Consider the following 4,776-nt stretch of genomic DNA (forward strand, 5'->3'; position numbering starts at 1 on the left):
GTTAATGCTCGTGTGCTCATAAATCAATAGGACTGGGTCAAGTCTGCCCTTCCTTACTGCATGAGCAGCAAGGAGTAAATCTGTCTGTAGTTAGTTTTATAAGTAGTACTGACACATGACCATGCAGTGCATGTTATGAAGGTGACTGCAGAGGGCGAAGGAAGAATAAAAAAGAAAAAGAGGAGTCAAATCTGCAGTAGAGCAAGAGAGAAGAGAGTTCAGAGGATAATAAAGTGTTTGAAGTCCACTATACGTGGTGGGCCCACACTACCCAGAAGAAGCTGTGCTATATATGGACATACTGATATGATAGTTATGTTTTGCTAGAACAGAATTCTGTACTATCATATATAAAACAAAAAAGCTAATTTTAAGAGTTGAGCTCCAATGGTATGAGGTGGCAGTGAGCTCATACTGCTCTACTTTCTCCTCCTCATTAGACTCCACTGCCTGTGCTCCTGTGCAGCTCCTATCTGGGAAATACGTTCTACCCCGTGCACATACTTTTCATGTACATTTGACCAAAGTAAAAATTTCAATTGCTCAATGTTAAAATCAAGCAGGAAAAAAAAAAGGACCTACAGCCTCTGTGTTTATTCAGTTGAATAATTTCTTTCCAGCTACACCATAGCCACAGTTCTTTAGCAAGAGACCAGAGCTGTTTTGCTCAGGCTGTATTCTAGCTATGATATACTTTCTTCTGCTGGAGGTACCTTTTACCATTTTACTTTGATAGTGCTGTACACCAGCTTCTATGCTTCCAGAAGTGTTTGCTTTATTGCAGTACGTACATCTTTGTACGTCCATATATAGCACAGACAAACAAATACATACAAATAAAAGCATTTAACACCAACGGCCCATTCCCTCTGTGCCAAAGGCAAATAGCATCAGGAGTGAATACATGAGCAATTATCAAGACTATGAGAATTTCCAGTTCCTCTAAGTCTGTTTGTGGTGTGATGCTCCTATTTTACAATTTAAACAGGACAACAAGAAAAGCTTATGTTATTTAAAGAGAAGTGTGACTTTCCATTTTAGCAATTTTCAGCCTGCTGGTCTCCTTCCTTTTCTCTCCTGACCTGTTCTCATCTCTCAGTCAAAGAAAAAAAAATCAGAGATTAAATTGTTTTAAACCTACTATATCATTGAACAGATGATGATTAACATGAAATATTTATCTAGTTTCAGATGATTGGTAAAGTAACTAAATTTTAATGTTAATTAAAATAGGAAAGGAAGAGTGTATGCCACATAAATAATGCATGAAAAATGACAAACTCATTTTTCCACCTGTTACTCCATTCGTAATATCTTTAAGGACTGACAGAGGCTTTTTTTTAACCCGAACATATAAAGCAGAATACATTAAGGTATGCATGTCACTGACAGGTCTTCCATGGGGCCCTGGAAGCCTTAATTACAACAGCTTCTCGTACTGAGCTGCAGTGGTGTTGGACAGGCAGCTTGTGGGCCTTTCCAGTCAGGTGCAAGGAAATAAGTGAGGACACAAGCACAAGCCTGAACCTCTGTGCTGGAGGCCCTGCTGCTTTTGGGCCGATTAGGGGCCATCATACAGCAAAGCCACCCTGTGTCTGAGCAGGACTGCAACAAGCAAATGTCATCCAGCAGCAAAAACGGAGGTTCCTAATGAGTTTCCAGTACTAAAAAAGGATGAAAAGGCGAGGCACTGTGCTGAGTGCTACGTGGAATGCAATTCCAGCTAGGGAGTCACTGCCTTTTTTAATCACAGCGATTTGGAACTGCTGCCATCAGCAGTGTCAAAAATGTATCCAAAAGACATCTCCAACTGATCCTGGGCTTTTTTCAGAAATTATTAATTTGTAAGAGCTTACTGTATAGACAAAATAAAGGTAGAATTTAGAAGTTAGGGGATTTACAAGCTAGTTACATGCATGATGTGATTTTCTTTGCAACAATGTCATTTGCTTTCTATTTTCCATACATTTGTCTTACTGAAGAAGTCAAATAAGATTAGGTTTCCCTCTACGTAGGCTTGCAGGTCTTTTTTCTTCCTTTTTTCTTCCTTTTTTTTTTTTTTTTCCCCAACAGATGTACCTGGGGGAGGAGATGGTGAAGAAAAACTGATTGCTTAGCATCAGCTGAATGGCTGCGTGCCTGCCCAGCCTCGCCAGCAGTGATGGCATTGTGTTTGGGTCGGTTAGGAGAGCTGCCAGGGAACACACACCTACTGTGCACAGAATGCAACTTCCCCACTGTGGAGTTAATTACTATTTTCTGAACAAACACTAGTCACAATCAAGTAAACGTTGCATGCACACACAGGTGAAACTCAGGGCATCTTTTCCAGAGTTTCTGTTGCAAAATGAAAGACGTCTTTGCTACGTGTGAAGCTCATGTGATACGTAACTGTTTCAGGACAGCCAGCATGCCCTTTGTCACATTTTCCTCTATTTTCTTAGGCCTTTGAAGCAGAGCATGATGGTATCATGAAAGTGCGCACCCACTTTATTTTGAATATCTGATTTGTCTTTCTGGGGGGTACAATGACATGCATTATTATGGACGTGCTGTGTGAGAATCCAGAGCCATCACACACAAGTGGGCATTTAGGGCAGCAGTACAGACACATGCACTCGTCTCAGGCTGCAGAAGGTAATGCAGCAGAAGGTAATGCAGCACAAGGCACAGTGAGTATCTGAACAGTTGATTTATCAGTGAACACACAGAGCTTCCAATGGCTCTGCAACAGACAGTTGGGCAACTGGGCAACGTACAAACTACAGAGAAGTTCATGTTTAAGAATAAAAGACTGAAGGTTTGATTTTCCTTCTTTCCTCCAGCAGACTCATCAAAAGTTTATATGCAGAATACTGAACATCAAAAGCCACAGTACCAATTCTAGAGGAAAAAATTCTTAATATGAACATTTAGCTTGACTTAACCTTATAAATGATCTTGGAAAGTAGAACTGTGAATAGCAAGAAGTTTCCACTAAGTCAGCTACTGTTTCCATCCCTAGCAATGTAGAAAGGCTGGCTGCTCTCCTCCTACCTTACTTATGGCAGATTGGAGGTCTGTGTAGCACTGAAACAAGGTTATCACAAAATTAGGAAATGCAAAACCTCACTCCTGAAGAACTGAAAGGCACCTTGTGTTTCATTTTCAATACACTTTTTGTTATATAAGAATTCAGTCCCTTTTTTCAATCCCACTTTATTATAAATATATTTTAACTGTATTTTATTAATGCTCCATAGGAAAAGCTGGCCTGACCTACTAACTGCTTCAGCTGCAACCTCTAAGCTGGTTTCCCAGAAGTTTCCACAAGATGAGGTGCTAAAAAGGTTCTATAGTTGCTGGCACACTTCACTTGCTTTCTGTCCAACAGTCTCTTCTGAAAGTAGAACGTTTATCCTATCCAGGAGATGGCAGTGATGCAGTAAGGTGGGACAAGATGACAGATCTTTCTTTAGATTAAAGCAGCCAGTGAAGGACAGGGTGCTTGGTGTCATCTTTCGAAGACAAGTGAAACAGGATTCCAGCTGACAGGGTCAATTCATCTGCTGAAGTAAGCCAACAACTCTTCTCTCTCCACTGCCCGTGAGTTTTCACCCACTTTTTAATTTTTATTTTAAGTGCGGCTAGCTTCATTTATCCTAAACTATTACATTTCCTGTTCTCCTGCTTGTCTTTGTCAATAGTGAGAGCAGCACTTAAGTGCTATATCACAGAAGTAGAAGAGATAGCTATTCCCAGCTTTAAAGAAGCACAGGCTCAGATGTCCATTTTGCTTATTAATAAGGAAGGAAAAAGTTCTGAGTGACAAATACTAGCAAGACACTGCTTTTGAAAGATGGTATGACCTTACGTTACAGTCAGCTTAGAATTTTTTTCAGTAAGAATGTGTTTTCTTTTAACAAAATAAAAATGTTTTCATTGCATTCCAAACAATTTTGTATGGCCACTTAAAGCTCACTGTTTCTTGTATAGAAAATCTCTACAACTAGAAAGGAGAAACAGTAGAAAAGTCCACTGGGTTTATTTTAGCTTCAAATGTAAAATGGTTATCATTTAAAAATAAATAAGTGAAATCAAACTGTGCTCTCTACAGGTTTAATTTCACTTAATTACATTAATAATACATTATCAAGTTATTGTTATTTTGCTTTGCAGAACCAGAAAACAGTTATCAAAGGATTCTGTTAGATTTCAGGCCATGCAGATGGATAGGAAGTGCTGGCTATGGGATAAACTCTAGGCACATTCACCACTCAGCTAACAAATCCTTATCAACAGTGATGCTCAAACTAGCACGCAGTTATCCCAGTGACTGCAGTCATCTCTATGAGAAGCCTAAGGAGTCTCAAGAGAAGGAAATGCACGCATAGACAACTCCTGCCCCACTTCTCCACACTGTAGTGTTATTATGTGTAATTACCATATTGCTGAGTGCATATACCTACATCTCTTCACAGTGGATATTTTACAGCACGACAAGGTTTTGGAGACCTTTGAAGTCACACCACCTTTTCCTATGAGCAAACTTGCGTTACGTAGACGTGTTCTTTTGGACCTGAAGGACAGTCACACCTTTTGTTCACCAGCAGAATATCGAGTTCTGGGCTCTTCCTCTGCCAAGCAGGCGTTCCATTTACTGGTAGCACCATCACAAGTTCCCTCCCAGCCCTCAGCCCTCCCTGACTTGTGGAACACAGGAGAAAGGTTTTGTCCAATACTTGTTTCAATAATCACCTGCAGAGGTTTTTAACTAGAAAATTTCTCCTGAAAACA

Source organism: Meleagris gallopavo, chromosome 16, assembly GCF_000146605.3.
Source record: "Meleagris gallopavo isolate NT-WF06-2002-E0010 breed Aviagen turkey brand Nicholas breeding stock chromosome 16, Turkey_5.1, whole genome shotgun sequence".
Lineage (NCBI taxonomy): Eukaryota > Metazoa > Chordata > Aves > Galliformes > Phasianidae > Meleagris > Meleagris gallopavo.